This window comes from Geotrypetes seraphini, chromosome 1 (genome assembly GCF_902459505.1).
Source record: "Geotrypetes seraphini chromosome 1, aGeoSer1.1, whole genome shotgun sequence".
NCBI lineage: Eukaryota > Metazoa > Chordata > Amphibia > Gymnophiona > Dermophiidae > Geotrypetes > Geotrypetes seraphini.
Window position 1 is genome coordinate 50,777,725 of NC_047084.1, and position 12,105 is coordinate 50,789,829.

At 45.0% G+C, this 12,105-nt stretch overlaps 1 non-coding gene and 1 pseudogene across 1 annotated transcript; one reads left to right on the forward strand and one right to left on the reverse strand.

The window, feature by feature from the left end:
* Positions 1-872: 872 nt before the first annotated feature.
* Positions 873-1,140, reverse strand: LOC117357466 (annotated as a pseudogene).
* A 2,131-nt stretch (positions 1,141-3,271) lies between these two features.
* On the forward strand, positions 3,272-3,435 carry LOC117352758. The gene has a single exon (XR_004537822.1). It is a non-coding gene; the product is annotated as a U1 spliceosomal RNA (small nuclear RNA).
* The last annotated feature ends 8,670 nt before the right edge of the window (positions 3,436-12,105 follow it).

Genomic DNA, 12,105 nt, shown 5'->3' on the forward strand with positions numbered 1-12,105 from the left:
CAAAAGCATCCCCCTGTACCTGCAGCACTGACATGACACCCTTCAGCCAATTGTGAGTGCTCAGAGCGCGACAGGGAGCGGGGCCTGCAGCTTCTTCGGCGTCGGTGAGGAAGGAGAGGTTGGCCCAACTCTCCGCAGGGGCTTTGGGAACAGTCTTCTGCAGCTCGAAGTCCTCCTCCCAGCAGCACTCCGTACTGCCTTCCTCCCGCCGCCCAGAATAGATGTCTGTATGTCTGGGGGTTTTTTGTTTGTCTCTCTCTCCTTTGACGCTGTCTGTCATTCTTTGTGTCTGTGTCTCTCCCTGGTCCCCTGTCTGTCCGTCTTTCTTTCTGTCTCCCTGGCACCCCTGCTTGCCAAAGCGATCACGTCAGAGGGAACGTGCTACCATGTGGAGAGCGGCCTGCGAGGTTCGCTATAGCCGGCCACGAACCTCAGCAGGCCATTTTAAATAGGAATGGCAGCGGTGACTGGAGGGAGGGGAAGAACAGGAGCGGTAGCGGTTGTTGCGGGAGGGGGGGAGTCGGCGACGTGCAGGCCGCTGTGAACATGAGCGGCAGCGGCGGCAGGACCATGAGCCCTCCTCCCGCCATCCGCAGCCAGAGCCGCTCCTGTCGCCCGATGCAGCTAACTGGCACATACGCCTCAAGCCACGGTCAAGGCTGGGGACTCGCGCATGCGCACTCCTTCGGCCACAGACCTACACGCACGGAACATGCAAATAGGAGTGCGCATGCGCGGCTAGCTCTTTATTATATTAGATGATACAGACTGCAAAGTTGGAAAAATGAAAGTTGAATGCTAGTGAAGATTTAGTGTAAAAATAAATGTTATTTATGAAGACGGGAAGGCAGGCAGGCAGATGGAAGAATTTTTTACTGGTGCACTTTTCCAGGTACATAATTCCTATCGATCATTTCTTCTTGTAAGAATATGTGAAGACAATGCTCATTCTGTGTCAGAAGATGCCCAGCTATCCCTCATGCGGACCTCGTAGGTGGTGAAGCGGTTGCGGCCAACACCCACTGTCTGTGGGTTGAAGATATCGATCTCCAGGAAGTTGCTAGGTGGCCCATAGATGTCCGTCAGGTCCTGCGACTTTGAGTCCAGCCTCTGCGTATCAGTCACCACTGCGTCCGCCATCCTTCTACCCAGAGTGGAGACCCAAGAGCATCTGTGCGCCCAGCCCCATCGCACACTGCTGACTTCCGCAAAACCCAAGCAAACCCCCCACTCCTATCGTTCCCCCCCCAAATGACCGGCACTCCTATTCTCCATTACCCGTTCCCCCCCCCCCCGTCCCAGACTGACATCACACTTATAGTCCCGATGCTCTGGAAGCCGACGCCAATGCTCTGTGTTGTTTGTTTATTCATTTATTTCCCGCCCTTACCTAGGGCGGGTTACAAACTCATACAAAACTATAACATTACATTAAAAAAAATACATACACCATCAACAATAAATACTCCCACAATACAAAACAAAAAATGCAAATCATAAAATACAGGTGACCAGCACCTACTATCATTTTCTCCTTTTCATTAATAACATAGTCTCAGACCTTATATTATGTCTGGCAGAAAAGATGCCGCTTAAACAGTTTTTTTAAAAAGTTTTGTATATTCTGCTGCCGTTGAATATACTCGGGAAGACTATTCCATTCCCTAGGCCTTATACAATGGAATACACTGTGGGATGAAGGGCCTTGAGCATCTGCGCATGCTTAAGTCCTTCTGGCTTTTGCCCTCTCTGGGATTCCAGCAAGTCTTGAACATGTGCAGACTCTCAAGGCTCTTCACCAGCCCAGGTAGGTTAAGGATTGAAAAAAATGTAGCTTGTAAGTAGATGGGAATGTTTATTCATATCCCCATGATCATCCCCCCCCAATCATGAGTGAGAGTAGGGGGGGATCAGTTGGGACACACTTTAAGGATAAAATCAGCAATTTGAATAAGTGAGTTCTGTAACCTGCTGTATATAAAAAAAACTGATCTCTGGATAAATGTGAGTTTTTTATTTTCAAGCCAACATAAGAATTTTTTTTTCACTGAATATAATATACCATAATGGCTAAATAGGCAGGCTGTTTCCTGTATGAACTAATTTTAAAAAATTACAGATCTAAACAGCATTTGGAACTCACCTCTTCAGTTTTTAGAAGGAAAAAATTTGGGGAGTGGGAGAGAGAGAAAATGAAATAGTGTAGTTGGAGGGAGCTTGCTTAGAGCATCACAACTTTTTGATTTAAAAAACTGTTTGGCTGGTAAAGGGTTGACACTAGGGTAAATAGAAACCAGGCAAATGTTTCACAGTGCCTCATCAGTTAGATTAGCTTGTGGGGGAGGGGCACTGTGAAACATTTGTCTGGGTTCTGTTTACATTTCTGTTGTGTTCACTGTATTCATGGAACAAACTGCCTGAGTCATTACATGAGGTGCTGTCTCTAGCAGTATTCAAATCCCAATCTAAAAGCCCACATTTTTTATGCTGCCTTAAACTCCTTAACTCACATTCGCCATAAAATTACCTATGTCCATCCTATCATTCTCTCTGCAAGAAACTCCCTAACCTCTATATGTCCTGTCTGCCTTGTTCAGCTAGATTGCAAGCTCTTCTACACAGCGCTAAGTACGCTTTTTAGGGCTATAAAAATGATACACAGTAGTAGAATCCTTCAGGGGGTTTGCAAAAACAAAATCATTACTCTTCCATTGCAGAAACACTCCTGATTAGCCTCAGCACTGAATGGGTTTTGTGCCTAACATGAAAGTGCCGGTATTACTTTGTGGAGGAGTAGTATTTATATTGTAGGAGTAGTATTATATTGAAGTGATCCTCATAAAAACATAAATTAAAGATTGAACTGCTATTGGAGAATTTGATAATATGAAAGTATGATATACCCAGAATTATGAGTTTGCTTAAAATACCATTTTGTTAGAAAGGTCTTGAAAAAGCATGCCAGCTACTGTTAGCCTGGCTCTGCTTTTATACAAAAGCATGGACAATGTATTTAATTCTAAAAGCATGTCGCCATATGCAAATGTTCAATGTGCATTGGATTCTGGGAAGTAATATGTAGTATCTGAAATACACTTTAATTGTTGTTAATTCCTAACATGTAAATAAAACCTATTTTATTATTACTGAATAGAAGTTGAAGTAGTGGTCTTATTTTAACAGATTTATGTTGAGCAAGCTGTGAAATTACCTCCCTTATGCATACAGTGTTGGCTGATGGGGGACATGGCAGATCCCTGCGAAGGAGCTCATACTTACCTGGCAGGGGAGATACCATGATCAGGAAGGTGGTTCTCCCAGGGTGAGGCTCATCCATTGCACTCTGGTTGGGTTGACCCCTGCGATTTCCCCAAATGCGGGAAACTCGACTGCATAATTTCTGGTAGTGGGGGACTGCGTTCGCGCTTTCCCCTGATAAATTGGTTAAAAATAAGAATTTACTTTTTTTTATAGTGTATTAACTAGACCAGTGTTTTTTACAAAACTTCTTTAAGCCAAGCCTAACAGATAGCAACCATGTACCCCTATCCAAGCTCCACCCCTGATTCCCTCCCAACCATCCTTAGTACTAACTGTAACACAAATTCTTCCATCCATTTTTCATATACACACAATATAATCTTAATACATATTGGTAACCACAAAATTTAAAAAACACAAAGCACACCGTACGCAGAGAAAATGTTAATTATCATTTATATTTGGGGGTTTGTTTTTTTTCAAAGAGGTGCTGTCTCTAGCAGTATTCAGCAGATGACTTTAAAATATACAATCAGTAACAACTATAGAGAAATAAAGAGCAAAATATAGACAGCAAATATAAATTCACAAAATTGACACATTTTGATCACTAAATTGAAAATAAAATTATTTTTCCTACCTTTGTTGTCTGGTGATTTCATGAGTCTCTGGTTGCATTTCCAATATTTATTTCTGCCTCCTGCATGCTTCCTCTCCTCCATATCCCATTCCCTTCCCAAACAACATGAGTCCAACTTTTCTTCTTCTTTCCTCCACCCCTATTAGCAATATGTCTCCCTCTTTCTCTCTCTGTCCATCTGTCTTAAGAGATTCCATCCCTTCTACTGCCACATCCAACATTTCTCCCTCTCTCATCCTCTGGATCATTTACAGCGTTTTTCACCACTGCCCATTAGCCCCATGCTCATTTCTCCCTCCATTACTATGTCCAACATTCCTCCCCCTTGCATCCCCTTCAATCTGCCCTCTCCACCACCATATCATCCTTCTATTCCCTAATCATCTCTACCTCATTCCTCTATCTATGCCCAATTTTCCTTTCCCCATGTGCACATCTTTCACTCACACACATCAGTTCTTTCTATTCCCTTCCTCCTATGTCCCAAGTTAGTGCTCCCATGTTCATGCCCCTTCCCTTCCTTCTGTGTCAAGTACCCCCTTTCCCTGAAGCTGATCTGTGCACAGAAGCTGCAGGCGCTGCTAGGGATCCCTGCCTGCCCCCCTCCTGCTGAAGCTGCTGCTGGGGATGCCTCCTTGTCTGCCCGCCTACTGCACCACCCCCAAAGCCGACCCTGCCACATTGCCGGAGATGACACACTCCATCCCCCTCCCTAGCAGCAATTCCACCCAGGTTTGGGCCATGGCACATGCAGAGCGACTCACATGCACACGGCCAACCCATAAGCCTTTCCCCTGACGCAATTCTGACAACGGAGAGAAGGTTCCATGCCAGCTAATTGCTGCTTGGCTGGCCCGGAACTTTCCATCGGGGGGGGGGGGGGGGGGAAGAGAGAAGGCTTGTTGAGGGATTTGGACTTGTATACTGCCTTTTTGTAGTTTTACAATCATTCTCAAAGCAGTTTGCATACAGGTGCTTCAAGCATTTTCCCTGTCTGTCCTGGAGGATTAAATGATTTGCCCAGGGTCACAAGAAGCCATCACCAGGGTTTGAGCCCACAACATCAGGGGTGTTAGGGCTATAGCTCTAACCACTACAACACATTCTCCTCCTGAAAACCACTGAACTAGACTATTTCAGGGATGTGGACTTTTTTGTATCTGATAAAAGGCAGGTTTGCTTGTATATACTGCATTCATGGGGTATACCCAGAGAGAGTGTGTTTATGCTGCTTTAAAGAGAATGATGGTTGCTGTCATGGGTGAGGAATGCAGCTAGCTCTAGATTTATGTGATAGGGTTGATCTACTCTTGAGTTACCCCATTGTATGCCGGGACTTAGTTCTCATTTCCTAATGCCAAAGGAAAAGCAAGACTACATCTTTATGCATTCAGTAGGATAAACCCAAGACTAACCTACCCTGTCTTTAATAAAGAAGCCAGTTAGTGGTTCAACATGAGTTAAATTCAAGTACATTAGGTATTTCTCTGTCCCTGAAGGAATTTCAAGTCTAAGTTTAGCAACTTACTCCTAGAAGCAGGCTGACTCTACTAGTACTTATCATTTCTATAGTGCTACTAGACATACACAGTGCTGTACATAGAAGAGAGACCCTGTTTAAAAGAGCTTACAATCTAGTCAAGACAAATTGGACAAGAAGATGCATCTATACACAATGCTCAGGTGGAGGAATTAACTTCCTCAACATTGAAGTAAAAGGCTGTTTACTTTACCTCACTGGGGATCCGTCCTGAAGGAAAAATATAAAAATAAAACCCACAAGATTGCATTGTATATTCCAAAGCAAATAACTTTTTATTCTAGTAATTAGTATTATAGCAGCATTTGTCAAATCAGAAATAAATCAATTTGGACATATACAATGGAGAGAAAAAAACCTCATACAAACAGTGCCAGCATATTTCTGTAAGTATGGCGCAGCTTCTCTAAATAAACTCTGCCCGAGCATGGGAGTTTTATGAAAAGTAATTTTTATTCAACCAATAAAAAAAACACAATAATATAGTAATCAAATAAGGTTGGGTATATCAGAACACAACTCCAAAACCCAACCCATATCCCCCCCATCCCCCCCCACCCCTTCTGGGCAGCAGCAGCACAAGAAACACAATCAACCATAGCACTGTAGTATGGGAATGATATTCAAATCAGTCTATCCAAAGGTGTTGTTGAACAAAAGGAGTCAGGGTCAGGCTAAAAGGATACCAGCAAAGACGAAACAACCGACCCTTTTTTGCGGTCAGATCCGTAATGGCCTTTCGTTCCAATAGCATCTGTTGTATCATTAATAGTCTCCACTGCTGGAAAGTCGGCGGTTGAGGGGAAAGCCACCGAGTAAGAATACATTTCTGGCCCATAAGCACAGTTTTCCTAATGAAATTTGCACATCCCGGTTTTGGTGGATGGAGGCGTAGGTGTAGTGTAAAAAGAAAACTAGGATGCAGCCTCCAGGAACACCCCCAAATTTGAGCCACATTGGACACCAAACTTAACCAAAATTGAGACACCAATGGACAAGTCCAAAACATGTGTCCAAAAGATGCCATAGGTTGCGCTAGCATGGGAGTTTTATACAGAAGGTGTCATAGTCTTAGACAATTCCCTTGGCTTTGAATATGTATCATCCTATTGGAGAGACCAACTGCCTATCTAACCCTCTCCTATTCCACGCTTCTATTCTTCCCTGGGGGGCCCTGGACAGGCATAGTTTCTAGAACTTTCTTCTTGAAGTTTCCATTCTTCACACGGGTACATCAATATCAGTGCCTCAGCGCATTAGCCTGGCATCACTTTATCAGTTCTTAGGTTCCCAGATGGAGTGTTCTGCTGACTTGCATTTTCTTTCAGCACTGTCAAATAGCTCATTGTCTTTCCAGCATTGGTTGGTGTCCTTGAGAAACTTCACAGCAAGAAATCCACACATTCACATGCCACACTTTAGCATCTCAGCATCTGAACTGAAACCAGTTTGTACGAGCCCGTAACTTCAGCAACTTCAACAAAATGCGGGAATAGGACTCACAACCTGTAAAAGTCTCCCATAGACTCCTGTCATCTATCTCAACATCACAGCTGACAGTTGGTAGTTAAAGTCCCAGCCTTGTCCAAAAATGTAGTAATGTAGCTTCAGTTTTCAGCATTCCTCATCCAAGGAACATAAGAACCTTGAGACAACTTTTGTATTAGGCACCTACCATACTTGTACACCTGGAATCTGACTTTTCTCTCTCTCCCTTTGCTGATAAAAACTGCAATTTAGTCTGAGGTCTCTCCCTCCCTTGTACTCCTTCCCCTTCTTGCAGGGGAGAGAGAGAGATGCTAATGAAAGACAGGTATTTTGGGTCCCTTTATCATCAACACCTTGAGTCTAATGCTTCACTTGGTCCATAGGTTAAGTCAACTTTCTCTCAGCCTCCTGCACCATCTTCCCTTGATAGTTCTTAACTCAACAAATGCCTTGCACCAGTTGCAGTCTTATACCTCAAATCTTTCTAGTTTTGTTACTCTCCCTGCCCCATTCCTGTAAGCTCTGCCTTAACTTCACAAGCCTCGAACACTTATAATTTTAGTGTTGAAACATTTTTATTGAGTTTTTACAAAAAACAGAAATACAAGTAGTTGCAGCACCAAACATAACCCCCCCCCCTTCCACCCTTCCACCATCTACTTCTTACCTGGAAGGGATAACCCAGTACCATTAAGCCCAATCAAACCAAGAAGAACTGGGAATCTCTGTTCTGATAATCCCCGAGCCCTACAGTAGTAACAGGACCAAGAGACAACCCCCCTCCCCAACCATCATAACAACCCTACACACCAATCCTCAGGTAACCCCCCCATGAATTAAAGAATCTGAAACTTATCCCATCCTACAGTACAACAAATCGTAACAGGAAAACAAACAACGCTAGCACTCACAACCCCTCCCCACTCCACATCCAGGTCACCCACCAGTATCATGCCCCACCAATCCCAGAACTCCCCTAGAACCCCCACCTCCACCCTGCTACCCCCACCCCCTCACCACAACACTCACAATTCATTCAGAATAAGACTACAGCCCTTAGGATGCAACTGCCGAAGGTACAGATCCCAACTTTGCAAAAACCTCTGCCCCCCCCTTTCCGAGAATCTTTTGCATCTCTGGCTTCCCAACAGGCCAACTGATGCACATCTACACGTCGAAGCCAAAACCCAGGAGGTTCGCCAGAGATCCAGCATTTCATAATGCCTTTTCTAGCCACCAAACTGTGTCTCCAACATAATAGTGTGCATGTCCCACCTAGAGTCCCAAAGGCCTCAGGTAGATCCAATACCAATTGCTCTGGGGTACCGGTCAGGGCAAGATGAAGCACAGTACGCATATAGTGCAGTATGTCTCTTCCAATACGATTGAATGAAACTTTACCCCCAAAGCATATTCCCAAAAGTCCCTTCCCCCGTCCTGCATTTTTGACGCATCATAGTGGCAGCTCCCCCACAGAATATTGTTTAGGCGTAAGATACGCACAATAAAGTACCCTATGGTAGAACTCCTGCAAGGCTGCACTACTGGTCAAGGAGGGAACTCCCTTAAGTTGGGCAAATATATCCCAGGCCTGCAGAGGCATTTGTAATTCTCCCATCCCCTCCAATAAATACCCATCTCTACATGGGTCCACCATTCCCAAACTTTTGTATATCATGGATACCAAAAGCTCCTCCTCGGTATCCAAGCCAAGAAAGGCGTGCAGTCTGTATCCCACATGAGTTTCCAACTGCCCATGATTCAAAGTAGCCCAAAAGTGTTTAAGCTGACAATAAAAATATTTATTGCCCCATTTATCCCCCATCCAGCTCTACAAGTCAGCGTACTCTAGCAAAGTCCCCTCCAGTGTCATTACATGCTCCAACTGCCAGACCCCCCTCCTTCTCCTAGGTAGCAAAAGCCACATTATCATTCCCTGGGGAAAAAGGGGAATGCCCATGCAACGGGATCTGGTCTGTAATATAGGGGTCGCCATCCAAATTGCGCACCAGCCAGGTCCACGCCTCCTGCATGGATATTGCCATCAAGCTCGGATGCAATCGGTCAGGGAGCATTCCTCTCGGTAAATGCAACAATGAAAATAGGTGGTGTGCAGCATAATAGGCCCGTTACATTTGCACTGGGGTAAACTTAGTGGACCCCAACATCCAGTCCCCTAAGTGGCGTAATAGGCATGCATAATTATACCCTTGCAAGTTGGGCAACCCCAAGCCCCCTGCTCCCCAACCACCCTGTAAATAAGCAATAGGCAACTTAGACTTCTTGTTCACCAAAACAAATGTACCATGCACTCTATACTAAAGTCCCACTGAAGAAGACGCAAGGGGAGGGTCTGAAACATACAGTACTCCCCTGAAATTTGCAGGGGTTCCATTCCAGGAACACCCACGAATTTCAAAAAAAACACAAATGCGGTATTTTGCCTGTCAAAAGGCAGGTGCAGAAAATCACTCGCAGTATGCTCCGACCGCCTCTTCCTGTTACTAAAGTAAGGCTACACCAATCAGGAGCTGCTTTGACACACAGCTCCTGATTGGTGTAGCCAGACTTTAGTACGGGAAGAGGCAGTCTGAGCATACCGTGAATTAGTGAGTCCGCGAACGCAAATTTGCGGGGGAACACTGTAGAGCCATTTAGGCAAGATCATCATCCGTTTCAGCTGAATCCTCTCCAACAACGATAAAGGCAATGATTGCCAACTCTTCAGCCAACGTCTCATGTCCTGTAGCATACGAGGCACATTAAGTTTATACAACATCCATGGCTATCCACACCCCTAGATAACGAAATGACCCCTTAGCCCACCGTAAAGGAAATTGAGGCCCCCACCCCTCCTGAACATCCACCAAGGAGGCCAATGCTTCAGACTTGGTCAGGTTAAGTCGCAATCCGGCATAATCACATTCCTTCATTAGGCCCAATAAGGCCAGCAACAAACACTCCGGTTCCACAATATGTACCAATAAATCATTGGCATAAGCCGCCATTTTAAACTGTTGAGTCCCCCACCTGAAACCCTGCTATCGTTGGCATCGCATACACATCCCTAATCAACGGGTCAAGAGTCAATGCAAAAAGCAGCGGCAGCAATGGACAGCCCTGCCTGGGCCCTGGAAAAAATGAAAAAAAAGGTCTGATTCCAGAAGCATTTAGTGCACGTTAATGCAGATACGAAAAAGCCCCAAGCCCATACTTGTTCAAAGTGTCAAACATAAAATCCCACTGCATCTGGTCAAAGGCTTTTTCCGCATCGAAACTTACTAAAAGTGACCATTGCTGCCAATGAACCCATAATTCCAAGGAAAGCAATAATTTGTGCATATTCCAGCCAATCGACCTACCTTTCACAAACCCGACTTGTGCCTCATGCAAAATTTGAGGCAGTACCCTCGCCAATCTATTGGCAATATTTTTACCAACAGTTTAACCTCCATGTTTAACAAGGAGATAGGTCAATAAGCCTCCAGTACCGTGGGGTCCCGCCCAGGCTTAGGGAGAATCAAAATAGGGCTATATTCAATGTCTCCAGCATCGCCTCTGCCTGAATCATAATAAATGCTTGAGCAAGTGGTTGCACTATGCCCGCACCCAAGATCTTACAGAACTCATTACGAAACCCATCCTCCCCAGGGGCCTTTAAGAAAGGACTCTGCATGATCGCCGCATACACCTCCTCTGGGGTTACCAAGGCGTCCAATTTCACATTCTCCCTCAAATTTATCCGCAGGTGGTTAACATTCTGAAGATACAGTGAGCCACTCGGACCCCTTCTTTAGGGGCAGCATATAACTGCTGATAATGTTGCTGGAAAATCTCACAGATGCCCTTATCAGTATAGTTCCGCTGTCCCTTCTTGTTCTGCAAGGCGACTATGTTCCGGTGCAATCAGACAAGCCAGCAATTTCCCATCCTTCTGGCCATAGCGATATAACTGATGTCTATAATAGGCCATGGTTTTACTTGCCCATTGATGTAACAGCTCATTGAGAACCACTTGTATTTCCAAGTACCGGGCCCTATCCGTGGCCAGATGAGTACGTCCAAAGAGACGACTCGCCTGTCTCAAATCCTTTTCCAATCTCAAAATCTCCTAGTCTCGCATCGTACGCACATGACAAGTGTAACTAATGATTGCCCCTCTCAACACTGCTTTGACGGCCTCCCAGAAAAGTACTGGGTGATCTCAATATTCTGCATTATGGTAAACATAATTCTGCCAGTGTTCGCTCAACACCTCCTAAAACTGGACATCCTTATAAAGGTAAAGAGGGAACACCCAACGTCTACAGGAGTCAGAGGCACTATCCACTGCCAGCTGCAACCATACCCAAGCGTGTTCAGATTTGACTGCCGCCCCAATTTCTGCTGTTCAGACTGACCCGAACAATGAACCAGACACCAAAAGATAATCTATGTGCAACTGTGTGTCATGTGCTCTCGATAAGTGGATATAATCCCTCTCTGCCGGATGAAAGGCCTGCCAGACATCGATCAGATCAAATAATTGACCCAAACGCTACAACCCTTGTGCTCCAGGATTCCGCCCCACACCAGCCACCCCTGAACGGCCAATACGGGGGTCCTAAACTGCATTAAAATCTCCCCCTATGAGCATTTGTTCACCCTGATATTTCAATAATATGGCCACCACCTGTTTCTGAAAGAAGGGATCATAAACATTGGGAGCATACAGACAACCGACAACCAATTATAAGCTTCTTTTTAGCAATTTGCACTCTGCTTATGACATACCGCCCTCCCTTTTCTGTATCCAACACTTCAAGATTGGTCACCACCCTCTTACAAAACAGTATGATCACCCTCTTTTTCTTTTCCACCCCATCCACAGCCACATAATCCCCCACCCACCACCTCTTAAGCTTACTGTGTTCCTTTGCATCCAGGTGAGTTTCCTGCAATAGGGCCACATCAACCGTATGTCTCTGTAAATGTTGCAAGACCCACAAGGCCCGGGTAGTGGGGCTTGCTAGTAAACCTGGTTGGACACAGCTGGGACTTCGTGGACAGCTAAGTTTTTCTTTTTTCTTTGCTCAAGTTGCAATATTTCTGACCGTGCCTCTGGACTGCAATCTTTTTTTCACACAATGTTTGTATGTGAGATTTTGGCGTGCTGGATGTGAGGTGTTTTGGGGGG